This window comes from Cervus elaphus, chromosome 18, assembly GCF_910594005.1.
Source record: "Cervus elaphus chromosome 18, mCerEla1.1, whole genome shotgun sequence".
Lineage (NCBI taxonomy): Eukaryota > Metazoa > Chordata > Mammalia > Artiodactyla > Cervidae > Cervus > Cervus elaphus.
This window is the reverse complement of record NC_057832.1, coordinates 49,149,139-49,169,755: the sequence shown is the minus strand read 5'-3', so window position 1 is coordinate 49,169,755 and position 20,617 is coordinate 49,149,139. Positions and strand designations below refer to the sequence as shown.

The 20,617-nt window shown below is 34.5% G+C and overlaps 1 protein-coding gene and 1 non-coding gene across 8 annotated transcripts in view; one reads left to right on the top strand and one right to left on the bottom strand.

The window, feature by feature from the left end:
• The window catches only part of LOC122674018 (platelet glycoprotein 4), a 93,748-nt gene that overhangs the window by 31,188 nt on the left and 41,943 nt on the right, over nucleotides 1-20,617 (top strand). For 2 of the 7 annotated variants that reach the window (XM_043872002.1, XM_043871995.1), the window contains exon 1: nucleotides 14,164-14,372. The exons of 4 other annotated variants lie outside the window; for them this stretch is intronic. The gene's annotated coding sequence lies outside the window, so the exon portion shown is untranslated. Of the gene's footprint in view, nucleotides 1-5,960; nucleotides 6,040-14,163; nucleotides 14,373-20,617 lie in introns of those variants that run through there. One more of the 7 variants, XM_043871998.1, reaches the window with a different exon arrangement.
• Nucleotides 13,415-13,521, bottom strand: LOC122674936. Its single transcript, XR_006335100.1, has one exon. It is a non-coding gene; the product is annotated as a U6 spliceosomal RNA (small nuclear RNA).

The following is a 20,617-nucleotide window of genomic DNA, read 5'->3' as shown; positions in this document are numbered from 1 at the left end:
AATTAAAGCCAGTTTTCTCTCTGCTAATCATTCTTATGAGGTTTTTCATGGCAAGAACAAGCTACATAAAATGACAATGGGAGGCAGAGAAAACCAGGTATAAGAATTAGGTAAAATTGTACAGATTCCAGACTTAATCATTTTATTGGTCACATAAAATTATTTCTATTAATGACATTTTATTTCAGCCTATATTAAGATACAGTGTTTTTTAGGAACAGACAGTATTGGCTCACCTTAATTTTATTTCATTGTGATTATCTTAAATAGCTGGAAACTGTAAATTAAAATTGGATGCAATGGTTTGCCTCAGTGAGTGCTATGTCAAGACAGCAGACTAAAGAAAGTATTTAACATAGAAAAGGACAAGAAATGTTAATAAAAGCTCATTCAAAGGACAATTCACAACTTTGCTTGCATCTTAGAGGGATACAATTCTAACTGACATTTTGGTAGTTAATATTGTTACATAAGTATTCCAGACAATCCATAATTAAATATTTTGAATTAAACTCACAAATAATTGCAGACTTACAATTATGTATGTTACCTAAATGTAAATGATTACAAAACAAAAAAACTGAGATGCATGCTTTATAGGAATGTTACTAAACAGATATATTTATATATATATATAAAGTTAAGGACTTTATGAATTCCAGCATTATGTAAACCACTTTGGAGGGTTGGATTATGTGTTGAATCTTGTTTATTCATTCAACACACATTTGTTTGCCCACAACAAACTAGGTATTGATCAATTCCTATTCCTAATTTCATCCACTTAACACTTTGGGTAATCAGTTAATTCTCTAGTATGAATATCATTATTTAATAAATTAAATCTATCAATACAGGGGATGTTGTATAAGGGTCACTGCTCTACTGGATAATTGGGGAAACTCCCACTGAGATTGGTACCACGGTTTCTCAGATTTTCCCCTTAAGGATGATGAAAGATCAGTGGACTCCTAAGTATCTCAAGTCTGTGGAGCCTTAGGTTGCTTAGAAACCCAGTGACTATGGTCTTGCTATAGCAACCCAACTTATCAGTGAACGCAAAACTAACTTACTTGGCATTTTGCCAAATCTCCATATTTTTCTAGTATATTCTGATCAGCTCATTCAGCACATGACTGTTTATTATTCATACAATCAAGCTAAACAATGCTACGGTTCACCAAATTTTGAAAAGAAGAACTTATAATAGCTAGCAACTACAAGAAAATTAAGCTTAAGCTCACTATGTAATTTTAGTTACTTGAAGTTTGTTATGTCACCTGGTTATTTTCCCATTGCCTAAATTTGATTATATATATGTGAGATTTGCACTAAATTAGAAGCATGGGAAAGTTAGGCTAGTACAGTGTATAATCTATGCGATAATAAAAAGGCTCTATAAATGACTTCTATTAATATTTATAAATCCATAAATTTATCCATACATGTATATGTAGTGCATTTTAATGATATGCTTACTTTGCATCATAAACCCCCTTTTCACATATAAATATATTTCTTTAAAATTATTTACTACATTATTTCTCTTTAAAATCTTAAGCCTTAAGTAATATGCTGTGTAATTTGTATACACAAATGTATTAGAAAATTAATTTATTTGGAAAGCACATTTTTCCAATAATGGAAAAGACTGGGGAATGTAATCTCATCATTAGTTTAAGTATTTGCTCTTTGTAGTATATTTTCAACTATTTGCCCCCTTTGATTTAAGGCATGTTTTGAGATTTTAATAGTATCTTCAGTTTATCAGTTTTTTACATTGTTGTTCAACAACAGCAACCTTCTCTACCTCTTCCTATGTAGGGATTGTATTTATCTTATCTCCCTATTGATTCCCACTCTCATGCTTATCACAGCCAACAGCACAGGTAGACCCAGCAGCCTCTCCTGAGACTAGAGTCCTATAAGGTTTGAGTTACTATCCTTTTCTCCTGGGTTTTGGCATTTATGCATTTTGTTTTGATATTTAATAAGAATTTGTCATATTAAAAATTCTCTTGAGAATAAAAGAGTTAGTGTGACTTAGGTTTTTATGGGATAAAGATGCATTTGCTATTTTCAGTTTTTCTTTACACTTCATTTCTACAGAATTGTGCAACTGATAAAATTTTTGACCCCTCTAGTATGTCAGTTTAATTGGGTAGTGCCCATGTTAGTGATGATAGATCTCATCTCACAGATGGAAACAAGTAGGAAGACAAAAATTGGGCTATTTTCATTAAATTAATTGCCATCAGAACAGAAAAGCCAGTTCTCAGGGGTCCTTGTTTAAGGGTCCAATGACTGGGCTACCCTGGCACCCTCAACAGGGGTGCATTTGTGCAAGCGGACAAAGGCCTATTTTTTAACAAAATAAGTGAGCAGTCCAGTACAAATGCACTAAATAACCCAAAGGGATCAAACTATTAGCAAGGGATCACATGTTAGCTTATAAAGAGATGGTAGATTGGCATGTAAAATTAGATGGTAGAGTATAATATTCAGGAGACTTAGAATTTTGATAGGCAAAAAACCCAATTCAAGAAATGATCTATATTTAATCATTATTTTTGGCCTATGGTTGAATTATTTTCATAAATTTTTGAAATCTTCACTTTAATCAACATGTATATTCCTGGCAATGAAGATATAAACATAATTGGTACATCTGACCATTTAAAATATTTGAGAAAAGCTTATCGTGTAGTGGTATGTCATTTGTCCTTGTACTGCAGTTACTCAATACATATCTGTGGACCAACAGAAGTAAGCCCTCCTTGAGAATAAATATTTTCCAATGTGGAAGAGCCAGCCTGTTTAATTCAGATAACCAGTTCTTTTAAATTCTATGTTGGATAGCTTGGAAAAGTAAATATATTCTTCTGCCAAAGTATTTAACATACCCATGTCTCTTTAATGTATGTTGTGATACTTGCAGTATAGGTTTTTCAGCATTTATTTGATGAGTATCTGAATACCTATTATGTGTCAGGAACTATTTTAAAATCTGGCATATAAAAGTAAATGTTACAGCACAGGTCTCAGTGAATATATTATGGAGAGTTCCACTGTGACCTTCTCCCTTGGAAGTCACAAATGAGTATATAATGAATTGAGCTTTTTTGTTATACTTTATATGAGTAGGGCATTAAAGCATTCTGGAGATATAAAGATGAATAAATATAGTCACGTGGCTTTTTGTATGTGGTTAACATTAAGATCTCTGCTTGTTGCACATGGTATACAAAACCATGTTGTAGGGACTGGTTATTTCCTTTTTTTTTAGGGACCTATTGATTAAATCACATTTCTTGATGATAGTTAATGAGCGAGAATTTTGGTTAGATGTTTAGTTATTTAAAATGTGTGTGATCTACAGTTCACATTTTACATAGAACCTCAGGATATGAGTTTGAGTGTTTTCAACTCAAACCATTGTATCAATTCAGGGACTTGGGGTCCAGCTTAACTGAAAACTTCAGAGTTAGCACTCTCTGGGCACAGTTGGATCAAACTGTGGGTTCTTCTGAACTTATCTGCTCTTGCCTGTTACTTGGGTGTTGTCTTTCACCCTAGTTGACCTTCCTTGAAGTTCTAAGATGGTTCCTGGAGCATTCGTGCATGTTTCCTTATTACAAATACATAAGAAGATGGGGAGAGAGAATAGTGAAAAGATCATTCCCACCCATACCGAAAAAAAGAGCATAACTTTTGTGAGTTCTGAGGAGATGTATGTTTTTATAACACTGAAATTCTTATAATGCTTTAACTTACAACAATTAAATAGGGATTTAATAAAAAAATATTAAATAGAACATTGACATTTTTAGAGGCAATATCATGTTCAGTTCAGTTCAGTCACTCAGTCATGTCCAACTCTTTGCGACCCCATGGAAATAGGTTAGTACCATGATAATACATGTTTTATAAAACAAAATATGGAGGAAACTTTTGAATCTTTTCTTCTGAACTCAGTATTGTGAGTCATCTCTGAAATCGAAGTCAGTTGCTCATGGTTTCTGGAACACAAGTTACTTCTAACTACATAGGATATACTAATGACCTGTTAGGCTAGGATAAGTTCTTGAAGAAACATTATGATCTTCCTTTCCTCTGGGAAATTCTTAAACATGTGGAAATATCCCTTAGAGGTTATGATTTAATCAAGAAGGCTGAATTTAGTTATATTTATTCCTTATGTTTCATCCTTAAAAACTGAAGCCAGTTCCCTAAAACATATCTCAACACATATGCAATGGAATTTTTAAAAAACTATGTTGTCTATTTTCAATTTTAAGTTTAGTCACCTAATATTGGATGAAGATTGTCTGATGGGATGACATTTTCAATGGTGGAATATTTTATCCCAAAAAGAAAAGGTTTTCCCCGTAATTAGTTTGCACCAAAAGACTTACAAAGAAAATCACCACAGTATTTTTTTCCCTAACCTACGTGACATGGCAAACAAGCCAAAGAAATTTCAGTAAACAGCACAAATTTAGTTTAATCTTTATTTTGTTTTAGTTTCATAGTTTAAAGAATTTAAATATTTCTACTATACAGGATGGTAAGGCGTGTGTGCACAGTTGTGTCCGACTCTTTGCGACCCCAGGGACTGTAGCCCGCCAAGCTCCTCTGTCCATGGAATTTCCCAGGCAGGAAAACTGGAGTGGGTTGCCATTTCCTACTCCAACAGGATGGTAATATGAGATTAAAAGAATAAGTGGCAGAATATGGTTCAGTTACAAGCAAAATGTTTTGGTAATATATGGAAATCTGTGATTGTATACTGAACTACCCCTGGAGAATGGATGTCTTTCACAACCAAACTACCAGTTAAGTGAGAGTAATGTGAGTGTATCAATACAAGGTGTGAAGGGCCAAATGAATTTATGGATTCTGATCATTTAGGAATAGCTGTGATTTTACAAGTATAATTGTAGTAAGTTAACTTGCATGCAACTCCAAATTTACATACCTAAAATCACACTGAATTTTGAAAAACTATTAGATAAAAAATGAGATGTCAAATAAAAATCAACTAGGATAGATAAACGCAAGGTAACCAAGGAAGAAAAAAGGAAAAAAATGAAAACTGGGAAGCTTGTGGAGGAGAGAAGTCTATCCTGAAACTTATAAAAATAGTATTTGGGGACAGGCTTCTTTATAACATGGGAAACATTTAGTGGTTTTTACTTTCGAGTTGCATGAAATGGTATGGTTTCCATGTTTTCATGGTCTTTTTTCACCTCCAAATATTACCTTCACTGTAGTCCTCTTTTCTACAACCTACTGTGATTATCCAGTTTTCCCTGAGGGGTTGCAGAAAATGAGAGGAAAAACAGGCTTGCAGCAGTCTTGGAACCTGTCCAGAAAATGTTTTTAGTCCTTTGACTACTTGGAGGACGGTGCTCCAAACCTTGTATACACAGATTGGAAAACAATGATAATCCCAATGTATTCACTCTGAACAGGAATTTTTGTGTGTGTCATTAACGAAAGGAATATTACAGAATACACTGAAACACACTGGGATACCGGAGGATCTCGATTCACATTTTATCTTTATCCGTGAACAGGAGGCATTGTGGAGTAGCAGAGTTTGCTTACGAAATACCACGACTGAATGCCCTTAAAGCCAGGAAAACAGTTGTTAGAACAATCTCTGAGGCTACATGTACCAAGCAGTGCAGAACCAGCAGGGCCAGCAGAGTCATTTGAGGGTGACATTCCACAGCAATTCAGATTCCCTAACTTGCTGTTTACTTTAAATCACAACCTCCTAACAAAGTGACGTTCGGGAATCTCTAAGAGGATGCATGATTTGAGTCCTTGGTTGCCTTTTGGAGAACACTGAGGATGACAGACACTTTCATAAAGACAAGGCTGATGTTACCTAAAGCTACGTAAGAACTGGAAGATCTCTTTTTACTTAACCCAAGGTAAATTCCTTTATCCAGACCACTGTCAATGCCCCCTCATGTGAAGCAAACTTTAATGTGGCTACTAACACGTGAGTGCTAAAATGAAGTTAAATAGGTAAGTTGAACTTCTCTTTTACTTAAAATTTACTAAATTTTGTGCAGATACTAAAGGGAAAGTGTTACTCTACCCCTGACTATTTGTCATTTGCTTCATTTAAGCAGCTAACCAAATGTGTCACGGAGAAACATGCAGGACAATTGCAGGGTTCTGCTAATTTAGAATTCTGAATTTTTATGAAATCTATCTTATGCATTAAACAGTACTAGTCTTCCATTTTTATTCTGTTTAGGTTTTAATGTTTATGGTTTACAGAATACAATCATGAAAATAAGATATATAGAAAGAATTTTAAATGATTTATAACATTTCCAGGAAAATATCTGCTTCCAGAAGTTTTATTACATATATTAGATAGATATACACTCTATATTTGGGTGTGCATGTATGTTACAAGAATTGGTTTGATTTTTCAAATTATTGTATGAGGCTTTGTTCAAAATGAAAAATATAATTAGAGTAAGATGTTCCAACTTTGAATACTTATGGATTCTTAGAAATCTTAATACATTTCAAGTTATCCGAAGAAGTTTATTTGAGAAGTAGACTCTAATTCAAACTCTTTGGCCTTTTGAAAGACAGAAAACTCAGGCTTTACCACAAGCAGATCTTCTCCTTAAGTCTCTGAGAACAAATCTGAGAAAATGGTGATTTGATTTGACTATAGAGTTTGATGGGCTTCCCTGGTGGCTCAGATGGTAAAGAATCTGCCTGCAATTCTGGAGACCTGGGTTCAATCCCTGGGTTGGGAAGAACCCCTGGAGAAGGGAATGGCAACCCACTTCAGTATTCTTGCCTGGAGAATCCCATGGTGGAGGAGTCTGGCAGGCTACAGTCTAGGGGTCACAAAGAGTTAGACATGACTGAGCGACTAACACTTTCACTTTAGGGTTTGACAGACTGTTTAATACTGCTGTGCCCCTCAAATGCAAGGTTTGTACCAAATGATTTTTAGAAGTGTCAGGGCAGAACTTTTGTCAGGGCTTGACTTTTCCATTTCAAGCAAACAGAAAAAGAAAGGCATTAGAAATGTACTATTTTCTGTGTGATGATTTCTAAAATTATTATTAAATGATATGCTTCTTAGAGCGTATTTTCTCAGCTTTAAAACAGGAATTTGATTATGCTTCCCTGTCCCTGGAAAATGTGTGTGTGTGCATGCGCGCACGTGTGTATGCATGTATATGAGTTTAACTCTTTCAGGAATCTGACACCCAAGTGTTATATATCTCCAAATTTAACAGATTATCAGTTGGCACAGACATCAACAAAATTGTTTAAAAGATGGACTAGAGTATGGTTAGTATGTCTCCTTTTTAGTAAATGGAACAAAATTACTGTTCTCATTATCCATCTGATTTCTTTCCTGGTTTTAAACATTCATCATGCTCTTCAACTTCTTTTTTCTGCTGGTATTTAAAAAGAGTGAAAAAAAAAAACCTTTAGCATTTTAAAGCATATCATTTTGATCAAGCCATCAGCCCATTAATGTGAACATGTAAATTGATTCTCTAACTCTTCTTAAAATTATTTTATTTCCTTTTTAAGACCCTACAGGGACTATTTATAACGTAGATGACACTTCTCAAAAGAAAACTTTGTTGTACCCTCAATTCAATGAATTTAGTATTTCTGCCACTGAAATTACAAATTAATTGCTCACATAATTTTTTAATCTTTTTTGGCACTGTTTAACTAAATCCTATATTTTGTTACTGATTATTGATTTTTCCCCCTACTATTTCATAACACCACGCTTTAAGGCCAAGCTATCCTCTTACTTGAAGATTTCTGTTGTTCCCTCCTAATTATTTCCCTTCCACTGTATGAACACAAATTGTACTGACAACTATGCAAATCTTAACACTTTCTTAAGTTTCTTAGTATTGTTTAAATGTTGACATTTCTCCACCTCCTCAGAGAGTTAAGTCAGCTTTGCAAACAGTTCAAATAAAGATTAGGTCTGCCAACATTTTCAGGCCTGTGGAATTTACATACTGGTATGGCCCTGCCCATATGAGAACTATCCAGATACAGAGAGGTGCTCCCGCTTTAATCTGTCTTGTATACCCGGCTCCCACCGTGGCTTCCAGGAGACACAGGGGAGAGCTTACATCATGAACGCAGTGGGCTTGTCAACACTTTGATCATGTGCTTTGATTCATTAGATGATGTAGCTTAAGTCTAAACTTTAATGACCCAGATATTCTGCATTATCCTTAATGATGACCTTTGAAATTTTCCTTTAAAAGTGATATTAAAAACTTCCATTTTAATCTCTTAAGCTTTCACTGGCATTATCATATCTATGTCTTATGCATGTAATAGTCTCTTTAAATTATGTACATGTGTATTTCATTCCTGTATGTGAAGCCCCACCTTGCCATACAAAACAGATAGAACCTGTCATTGGTTTAATACTTCCATAATGACCAGGGCAGCAATTGGAAAAATAGATATCTATTTATGTAGCACACATAATCATGTGTGCTATACATGTGCATAAATATGTGTGTGTGTAAATCTCCATGGTTAGTTACCCCAAGGATTAAAGTGATAAATATAATTTTGCCTTATGGTTTTACAATGGTAACTAAAGTTTTAAGATACTTTACAGTGTATCTGTGCAGTATTATGTGTTACAGGTCTTCAGAATGAATTTTATTTTTTTAGTTAATTTCAAAATAATTCTGTTAACTTAATTACAGAATACTTTCACTGTTCATTCCTTGTTTATTGTACTTAGATATTTTCTTTTATTAGGCTGTATAAAATTGTTATTCAGCTTGAACAAATGTGCTGAAAAGAATATGCAAATTAGGTATTGATCAAGAACTCATATATATACACACACACACACACATATATATGCGTATATATATACACATTTTTCTTTCAGAAAAGACTATAGGCTCTTTAGTCAGTCTATCTGGGTTTTAATTATTATGGCACATAATAGCTGTATGACCTCAACTAGTTGTCTAAAAATATAGCAAGGTTGTATGATAGGTCAATAACATAACAGAAATGAGATACTTATTTCAACAACTGGCAGATAAGCCCTCAATACACGTTAAGTCTGTTATTGCATCATCATCATAATTTATAGGTCTTTGCTTAACCATACAATCTAGAATTGCAATGCATATGATACTAAAATTCTTTTCATTTGCTGAACTGTTAAAAAAAAAAGAGGGTCAATTAAAAGTTTTTATTTACTACATAGAATCTGTATAAAACTTTACAAATCTGCCATATGACCTGATTGTCAGCTTGAGGCTGTAGGTAGGTGCTGTAGTTACTCTCTTTGACAAGAAAGGAAATGAGAAATATGACTGTGGGCTGCTCATTCACAAAACCTATTATTGTTATTATTATTAATAGGGCTGTGGTCAGAACTTGGGCCATGCCATGCAATTCCTCTTCTATTATTCATTCACTGTATGCTTCTCAGATATGTTGCAATATTTATAATTACTCAATGTACTTCACTCTTCCTCTTTTACTTCACAAGTGTTACATTCCATGAATCAGCTAATCTAGAAATATATTCTAAAGGATTTTTGAAACCATAGAAATGCTAGAATAAAGTTTATTATTTTTCCTATTTTTGGAGAAAGCATTTCAAAGTATGACATAATACTTAAAAGGGAATTACTGTGAAAGTTAAAGGCATAAAAATGGAAATTATCAGTAATTTAAAAATTCAATAAAAGTTTAGTCCAAAAAAAATTTTTTTAATTGTCTAATGTCAGAAGACTGGTTATTTCCTTACTAGCTAATAAGGAAAAGATATCACAAATGTTTAAAATATAAATGCTAATATGCTTTAGACAATAGGTGAAACTTCACTCAAATATTTAGCAATAAAATAAGTACTTATTATAAACAAAGTTTAGTATGAGCCAGTGTGACTGATGTATGCTGCTGCTTCTAAGTCACTTCAGTCGTGTCTGACTGTGCGATCCCATAGAGGGCAGCCCACCAGGCTCTGCCGTCCCTGGGATTCTCCAGGCAAGAAGACCAGTGGGTTGCCATTTCCTTCTCCAATGCATGAAAGTGAAAAGTGAAAGTGAAGTCACTCAGTCATGTCTGACTCTGTGCAACTTCATGGACTGCAGCCCACCAGGCTCCTCCGTCCATGGGATTTTCCAGGCAAGAGTACTGGAGTGGGATGCCATTGCCTTCTCCAGACAGATGTATGAAGATGGGCCTTTTCACATATTGCTGTATACATGTATGAACAGAAATTTGGTAAAACTCCCACTGCCAACACAAGTACATACTTTTCACCTAGAAATTTCACTTTCTGCTAGTTACTAGTGTCCTAGCACAGTAAACAAAATTATATATCTACATAAATTTTTAGCATTGTTTTTGTAATATCAAAGAACAATTTGGTTAGCCAAAAAGTTTGTTCAGGTTTTTCCATTGTGTGTGTATGTGCATGTTCAGTAATGTCCAACTCTTTGCAACCCCATGGACTGTGGTCTGCCAGGCACCTCTGTCCATGGGATTCTCCATCCAAGAACACTGGATTGGGTTGCTATTTCCTCCTCCAGGGGACCTTTCTGACACAGGGATTGAATCCGTGTTCCTATGTCTCCTGCATAGGCAGGCAGATTCTTTACTCTGAGCCACCAGGGAAGAAAGGTGTAACAGAATGGAAAAAGAAAAATCAAAAGTTCTATTACATATGATATTGGTCATTTAAAAGGCAATGGTACATTCTTAGGACTATTTTTTCAATAATTGAGAAAGAAAACAGAGAATTAACACTATCAGTGATATGAAAATATCTCCAAGTCCCTTGATATTAAAGAGACAAGTTGTAGAAAGTGTGATTCAGTATATGGTTTAGTCCGTGTGTGTGTGTGTGTGTATGTTATATTTAAGTTTATACTTAGAAATCAGTAAAATGATGACTCTATGCTGCGTGTTTATGCTTATAAGTTTATAACATACAGAAGTGTATACTTATAAGTTTATATATATATGTAAGTTTAAAATTTATAAAATTCCTAGGTGGTGGTGACATACCTAATGTTGGTCACTTCTGAGGAACAAAACTGATGCTTGAATGAGACTTCTCATTTTACACCTTTTTATAATATTCAATATTTTTCACTTTTCCATATTACCTTAATGAATTCCCTAAAATAAAAATTTGCTTAAGAGAAAATGATCACATGCCAATCATTTATTAAGCAAACACTATATATGTCAAGGACTGCACTGAGCCCATCACATCACTACTCTCACCTTTGCAACAACTCTGAGAGGGAGCTATTTCCAGTAGCAACAAGTCGCACATTGTAGGAAGGGATGAATTCCAAAATCTGAGTTAGGTCTATTTACTTCCATAGCACATGCCCTTCATCTCAAAGCATTGTTTATCTGTGGTATGAACAAATAGTATAATAACCTCTTATCTCTGGCCATTCTCATTTCTTTCAAAAATATTGTTGTGGTTATGACAATCATGTGCATCCAGTCATTCAACTGATTACCAGCTATGAGCCTGCTCTGTGCTGCTGGGGCTTCAGCAGTGCAATAAACAGACAAGGGTCTCTCATTCCATGGAGTCAACATTCTAGCAAATGCAGAGAAAGGACCAGAAAAAAAAAAAATGTCAAGTGCTTGTCTGATGGTGCTGTGTGATCTCCAGTAATCAGAGCAGAAGGGAGAAAGGGACTGACTCCAGGGGAAGGGAAGCACTTCGTTGCCTCAGTCAGGCCGCTGTCAAGTGCTGCACACAGTCCACCTCAGTTAGTCCTTATTATGATTCTCTTATTTAGTGTTCTCCAATTTTGATTAAGAAAGTAAGAATAAATTGTTAGTTAACTCCTAATCCCCAGTCAATATAGCTAGTGGTAGTATATCGCAAGTCACTGTAGTCTGTCTGATCCAAATTCTAAGTGATCTTCCAGGTAAAAAGTTTGCAAAGCACTGTGCCTAAGTTGACTTAGCATACTGACAGTCTGAGCTTTCATTCTGCTACCTCAGTCAGTGTTCTAGTGGACTTACCGAAGGTAAGGTATATGCTCATATAAAAGTATCCCTTAAAAATATGGCATATACATAATCTTTTAAAAATGAAAACCCCAACATGCATTACTGAGAAATGGGTGCAGCAGTTTTCTGCCTTGTTTTTCAAGGTGAACGTTTTGCTCAAAATACAGACACGATTGCAGATTTTACTTGGCTCTGGGTTTCCTGTATCAGGAACTGTTGTGCACAGTATTAAACAGCTAACAGCTGCCTCTGGGAATGCAAATTTGATTCTTTGGGCTGCTATGGGAAAGTGTGACATTTTCCTCTCCAAAGACAAAGAATGTAGATGTCATTAGACTACTGATTAAATAGTAATCCAAATAAGTTCAGTGTCAGCTTAGGTATCGATTTTACAGGTATTTTTTCTGAAATATCTTACTCTAACAATGTTCATTTTTTATATAATTTAATTATCCTTTCAGTGCATTTAAGATAGGCTGTTTAAATAGCATCTGAACCTCTGTGTTGGTGGGCTATTTCTGAATTGTCACACTGGAGGATATTTGTGTACCTGTGTACTTGTGTATATTTGTGAGAATTAAGGCTGAGAAGGAAATGCATCAAAGCAGCTTAAATACAACAAAATAGATACTCACAATCAAAATTATTATTAAACTAGCCTTTATATTACCTTTTTATTAGTATAACAAAGATAAAATGTCACAGTGATAAGGGAATCATCTTTTAAAATTATCTGAAATCTTTATTCTTTTTAAAAGAAAAGCATAAATCATAATGAGATTACACAAGGCCATTTCTACTTTATCCTAATTAAGCGATATTTGGAAAAACAATCCCAGTATAACTAAAGACTTCTATAACTTATTAATTTTTAAATAAATTTGTCTATAAAAATATCCTGGAAAAAGCAAGCAATGCTCAAGGTAAAATATTGCTTTGGGTTCCTTTCCAGTTGTATTGCACAAATGAGAATGCAACACATGCCTAGAAGCAGGAGCACAAACAGTCCCGTGAGGACTGGTTTAAATATGATCTAATGAAGTAAATGTACTTCTGCCTGTTATTGTTATGCTGTTGTCTTTCAAGGCTGAGTTAGAGGCATTTATTCGTCTGGTCTGTCTGACAGATAACAGGTTTAACCTGAAGAATTTTATTTTCCCTGTAGGATTCTGAGAATTTCTTTCTCAGAATGGGATTTTAACATGCGGGTCTTTTCTCCCCAAAAGTTTAAGGCCTTCTTTTTTGAAGAAACTTTAAAATAATGCCTTTCTTTTAAAGCAACTTCATTATATACTTTTACTATTTAGGATGGCTTTTATTTATTTATTTTTTTTTTTCGTTTTTTTTTTTTTTTTTTTTAAATATGGAACGCTTCACGAATTTGCGTGTCATCCTTGCGCAGGGGCCATGCTAATCTTCTCTGTATCGTTCCAACTTTAGTATATGTGCTGCCGAAGCGAGCACTAGGATGGCTTTTAATATGAAATTTTACTTAAATATTATTTAAAATTGTCTTTTTCTTTAAAGAGATCTAAGAGAAATACAACTTCTTGGTTTTCATAGAAGGACTTTGCTCTGCTAATGAAATTTCTGTAAAACTAACGGAAAATAATAGTGAAGAGCTTCCGGTTAGAACAGTAGGCTATTTCCTTTTTTAAAGTCTGTTTGTCATCCCTGTTGATTGACAAAGTCCAACTGTTTTCAAAATCATTAAGCTTGACACACTTTGGATAAATGATGCATAGAAAGTACATTTTATTTAAACTTCATGAAATAGGTGTTTCAAGCAGGAAAGTGAGTCCGGTAATTCTTCCCAATCTACATTTTCCACCCCGGGGCCCGGTTTATCATCTGGAATAATGACTTATTAATATAATAAAAGAGTATATGAAAGGCTGCTCAGCAAGTTAGCTCCTTTTGTCTCTCTGGCCTCTGACTTACTTGGATGGGAAAATGGCCAAAAGAAAAAAAAAAAAAAAAAGACAGCAGAAGATCTCAGATATAGGTAATAGGTCCTCACTACAATATAAAAACAGACCCTTAAGACTTATCACACTCCTCCCACACACTCTAAGTGGGAGGTGTGGGGTTTCCTTTTTTTTTTTCAAACTCCTTTTGGAAACAAACCACTCATTAGGATCTGACTGACGCTGCCTTTCTTTTTTTTTTTCTTAAAGCATATTTAAACTCACACACTTTTTATAATGAGGATTTCAGTGTAGGGTTTTCTGCAGGATACCATTTGGTCCTACTAAGAACTGACTGTTCAAATGTTGGAACATTTGATCGGAAAATACTTCTTAGTCTTTTTAAAGGTAAGTCATACTGATTTTTTTAAAATTTCTGTCTCCTAAGAGACAGGAGATGACACTACTATATACACACCCTTAAAGTTATAGAACGGCAGCAGTAAGCAGGAACTGTTTTATGAAATCATTAGGCTTTTCCTAAAAGCTAGGTTTGTGCTGTTTCCAAAGTTATCAACCTTACCTTTTATATTTAAGAAATATTAAAACTTTGTCCAATAATCAGTGTCATGTTGCTTCTTGATGTTTAGTTTATGCATAAACAGTTTTTGTTAAAATGATGTACTATCCAATTTTGTTACTTTAGTACTTTTATTGTCTACTCAGGGTATTTATGCATGGTTTTTAATTTAAATTATGAATGAAAATCAACATAAATAAAAATCAGTTTAGTAGGATTAGTTCTTAAAAGTCACTTGGCACTCTTATGCCAACCTGCTTTCTAATATGCAATTCTTCAGTACCTATTAGTTTAGAGAGTCTTGGTTTATTTAATCTTCTATTTTTTAATGTCACAATTTTTTGGTGAACCTGACTTTGTCTACATGGTTAACAGCAGTTTATATTTTGGATATATTCCTCTTCAGCATTTTTAAAAAATTCATTCTCACTGAATTTTACTTGCTGTTGGGAATGGTAAATTATATTAATTCCAAATGATTCTGATTTATATAACTGTATAAATTATATAAAATTTGGTAATAGAATTTTTTAAAAATGGAAGTTTTTGTGTTTTTAGGAAACTTATTACCAATATCAGCAAATTATTTTCTTGAATGATACTACTAATAAATGACAAATCCTTTTGGAGAAATTAAAAGTTATAAATTATACTAAGTGAAAACAGCATACATAACTGTAAATGGCATAAATTCTCTAAAGTAAATTTCAAACAGTTTCTAGAATTGTCAAGTAACATATTGAAAAATGTTTTTAAAATCTTCACATGTACTCTTCAGTTCTTTAGTGTGTAGTTTTAAATTAATTTAAAAAAGTGCTCTTAATATTCAATCAAAAAATAACCAACATAATATTTTTCAAAAATTTTGTTTATAGAGAGTCCAGTGGTCCACTGGATTTCATGGGAGAAAAAAAATACAAAGAAATTTTTTTCATTTACCAGAATCATTAGAAGACCAGAATAATAAATTCAATACACAAATATCAGATAGAAGTTAAACTGAGAGCAATAAAACTATAATTAGAGAGGTACTGGACAGAATGCACTGAAAATTTTGGAATTTATCTTGGGAGTTATAGTTGCTACACTATAGGCAAAACATCTTGTGGGTCTTTTCTTCCTGAAAGAATTGATTCTGTAACTATTTTCTGATTTAATCACAAGGTATTTTTTAATTCAGTGGCCCAAGTCATGGCTGAAAGTTTTGAGGAATTATTCTATCCTAGGAGTTGATTTTTCATTTGCATAATATTCTAAACCCCTGTATACCTAAGAATAAGCCATCTCATCAGATTTTATTGTAAACTAAGAGTTTTGGAAATGATCATTTATTATTTATGAAAAAGACGTATTTAGTAGAATTTTTAAAAATACCCGGCCAATTCACAATAATATTTTACTGTTATGTTACAGTTCAATATATTTCATAATATGTCAAATAACATAAAAGTGCTATGATAGAAATTTTGTTCATTCTCACTGAATTTTACTTGACATTTATAATTATATATGATGTATATATACCCATTTTAGAGAAAACTGAGCCACAGAGAAACTATAATGTTAGCCTGTGAAGCAAACCTAAATTACTTGAATTCAAAGCCCAGAATAATAACTATTGATAATATTATAGTATCTTCCTGTTCACAGGAAGAGTTGGGTTGGGGAAAAAGAAACAGTAGCATTTCTATCAGGATTCAGAAATCAAGAATGGTTCTAGATAATTCTATTTAAACTGATAAGAATCATTTCAAATCTATAGTAATCTCTATAATCAAGTACTCTAAAACTTACTCCAAAAGACTGCTGTGTTTCTAGAAGAACACTTAATGTGATAAGGAAGTCAATGTAATTATTATTTTAATTATTTTAATATTTCCACAAAAATAAAAGTTGTTATATTTGCAAGGCATAATTTAGTGAAGTGTATTATATTATAGATATCTATACATTTTCTATTATATATATTTACTTCCATATATTCTGATAGGATGGAAATGCCCATATACATTAAAAAGATTATGGTAACTTCAATAAGAGAAGATGATGAAGATTTCCAAACCTAGTTATTTAAACGTTTTCCACAGAGCCCAAATGAGATGTGACTAGAAGGGGAAAGGACCACAGTTCCTGCCCATTTTGATCAGAATAGCTATTCTTTTAACTACCTTCATATGTTGGGATTGCATGTAAAATAGGTACTAATCTAGTGACCTTCTGTATTCACTTGATGAAACACAGCCAGATTTAAATAACTGATTTAACCAGTTTGATATGAATCTGCATCTTACTCATGTCTAGGGAATCATGGCTTTGAAAACACACCTAGATATTGTGTAAAGTAAGAGTGTGAAAAGGAACTTAATTTGGAAAGCTAATTTTCATATTCAACCTGTCATTGAATTAATCGCCCCCAAACTCCAAACCTGGGTTTTGTGGGCAAATACTGTATTGGGTGAGGAAAAGACTGTGTATTAAAAGAATTAGTTGTGTGTCTAGTACAAAACAGAGATGTTGTGATCTGGTTTCCTATTCTGAGGAAAAGCAGAAGAAAGGCTTATGGATAGAATAGGAAATTTGAGAAATTCACTCATGAGCTAGAAAATGTCATCCAGGTCCTGGCATTCATTCATAGCACAAGTATGTAATATGAAACTGCTTTAAAGTTTCACAGTTCACATCCCAGGAAACTATACCTCTTGGCCATGCCTTTTTCTGGGCTGAGTTTCCAAGGAAACACAGCTCTATACACACATGAAAATAATCACAAATTCTCTGGGAAGTTTCTCTATTATTCTGACCTACTTATGGGGACACTTCTTAAGCTCAGTCTCAGTTCCTACCACCAGGTTTCCAACATAATGGAAAGGCATAACACTCGTAAGTTCATCTGGAAACACACTGTTGACTTGACAGCAAGAAAATAAACATGCCACACGCACTTACGTTCACAAACTACAAACAGAGTAGGATTTATGGTCTGTGAACTGACAGGACACAGCAGATCTCCACACAGATTCAAGAAAATTATGGGATTAGTGTCTTTATTTTCTCGTCCTTCTTCTTATAAGTCTCAAAAATAAGTTTTCTTCCCTGTATATGTGAATTTTTTGTTTTCTAAATTGAAGTACTTTAAGCAAGCAGTAAATTATTATTTCTAATGAAGAAATAAGGGTAAAGAATAAAATTTAACCTAAAATTAGCAAATAAAATAAATTTTATTATGAAAGAATCTGTATGACTAAGAAAACCAAGTGTGCAAAATGCAAATTTTATATGCTCTAAATAGCTACATTTGAGAGAATAGTAGGGACAAACTCCACTTTATAAAGCTGTTATTGGGTACAGCATGCTGAGTAACCTGAACTTTTCTATGTACTCAGTGCATGTCCTATTTAATTCGTTGGTTCCTCCTTTGCTTCAGGTGAATAAAACTACAGTGGCATGTGTGTTCGGTCGCTAAGTCCTGTCTGACTCTTTGCAACAACCCCATGTACTGTAGCCTGCTAGGCTCCTCTGTCCAATGGGATTTCTCAGGCAAGAATATTGGAGTGGGTTGCCATTTCCTTCTCCATGGGATCTTCACGATCCAGGGATTAAATCCACACCTCCTGCATTGGCAGGCAGATTCTTTACTACTGAGCCTCCTGGGGAAGCATAAATTACAGCTGACCCTTGGACAAAACAGGTTTGAACTTTGTCAGTCCACTTTTATGCAGTATCTTTTCAATAAATACTGCAGTACAACCTGATTCAATAGATGCAGTTGGCTGGATACCACAGGTAAGCTGACAGTATAGTTATATGTGGATTTTCCACTGCCTGCATTGTCTATAACCCCTCTGCATTATTCAAGGGTCAACTTGTATTTGTAATTTTGTAGTATGAAGCATAAGCTTACATGTATGATTATAAGAACAATACTTACTCATGGTGACAAGGCACTGAAGCATGATAAATGAACAAAAATAAGTAATTCCCCCATATTCTTGGGGGGAACTATTTCCCCCAAGACCCTCAGCGGGTGCCTGAACCTAGGGATAGCACCAAACCCTAAGCAGTCCCCCTTCATCCAAGATTTTACTTTCTACAGGTTCAGTTAGCTTCACTTGACCACTTTTGACTGTGGATAAGTGAAACCATGGAAAGCAAAGCCATTGATAAAGAAGGATTACATTTGTATAAAATATCTTGCCTATTTTTAGAGGAAAAAAAAACTTGCATCAAGATAACAAAATAAGCTGGCCAATTGAAACTTTGAAAAAAGTTCATAAAGTCAATCTCTTTCTGTCAAAAGTATCAGTACATGTATGCAGGAATGTGAGTTGCACTACTATCTTTGCTTAGACATCATCCAGACCAGTGTTAGACTAGTAACAGTCTAAGCATGCAATTTAGCAGAATAAATTATTGACACTTCTGTTTTCCGATGAACTTGATTCAACAGCACTGGGCTGTGTGCACTATCTCACTTCAGTTTTAAGTTCAAAGCAGACAGAGTCTAGGCAGTACCCAGGTCTGCCCGTAACTAGACATCTCTGGGCGCAGGGTCCCTGAATGGCATAATAATGAGCTTTCATGTTTAGAGAAGAAGACACAGAAGAACACATTGGGTCATCCAGCAGATTTTTTGGGACGTTTTGCCCCTTGGGACTCTTCACTATCATCCACAGGACTGCCTGAATAAAGGATAATGATTCTGGGAAAGGTCAGACAGATTCTCAACTAGGTGATGGCACAGAATCTGTGAACAGACAAATAATACACACCTATATCCATTTCAGAAATATAAGATTTGTAATTTTAAAATCATTTTGTATTCCATCTGACAGGACTGCAAAGGACATTAATGTTGAATGTGGCATTTATATAGAAAATATCTTTTCAAAAGAGATGATTTGAGTTGTATTCCTGATGTTACATAAACGAAACTAGAATTTGACCCTCGAGATTTCCTGCCCTGAATTTTTAATGAATTGCAATCCACAGATTTCTATAGAGATGCTCCTCAAGCATCCTAAACATGGGACAAGATAGTGCTAGGTGGGACATAGGAGACCAAGTTAGGAATCAGGGTTTCAGTGGACCCACAAATACTGTAATCTAAGTCACTTGGCTTGGTCTTCCATGTAAGGATTTGAGTGAAGAACCAGTTTAGCTGCTTAAATGGAAAAATGGGGATCTCATCTTATAATCTTACTTTACACATAAAGAAATTGAGGAACAGAGCAATTAAATAGCTTGCCAATGGTCATCTGGCATAGAGTGGCCAGTCACACTTTGGTTTCATCTCGGGTCTCCCACCCTCAATTACAGCAGTTTGGATCCCTGTATTTTGATGTCTACCTCAAATATAACTTACAGATGAGAATTGGGGAATGGTCTATAAGATGGGCATTCAATAAAATAGTACTTGATAAGTTCTCCTGAATATGATCACTTACATACAGTACAGCACACTCAAATGATATTCACAAGTAGAAAAGAGATTCTACTTGTGAATATCTAGTAATTATTATCAAGTTTAAATAATTTATTCCACTGTATTATGACAATCCTACCCAAAGCCACAGAAGGGAGCATGTTAATTCTTCATCCTCTGTATAAAATCGTTTCAGTCATGACCAATGTGACCCTATGGACTGTGGCCTGCCAGGCTTCTCTGTCTTTGGAATTCTCCAGTCTAGAATACTGGAGTGGGTGGCCATTCCCTTTTCCAGGAGACCTTCCTGACTCAGGGATCGAACCTGTGTCTCTTGCATCTCCTGCACTGGCAGGCGGGTCCTACACCCAAGCAATTAAAAAGGGAAGGAAAGCTATGCCAAACTTAGTGTACTGAAAAGCAGAGGCATCACTTTTCCTACAAAGGTCCGTATAGCCAAAGCTATGGTTTTTACAGTGGTCATGTACAGATGTGAGAGTTGGACCATTAAAGAAGGCTTAATGCCAACAAATTGATGCTTTCAAACTGGGGTGCTGGAGAAGACTCTTGAGAGTCCCTTGGACTACAAGGAGATCAAACCAGTCAATCCCAAAGGAAATCAACCCTGAATATTCATTGGAAGGACAGGTT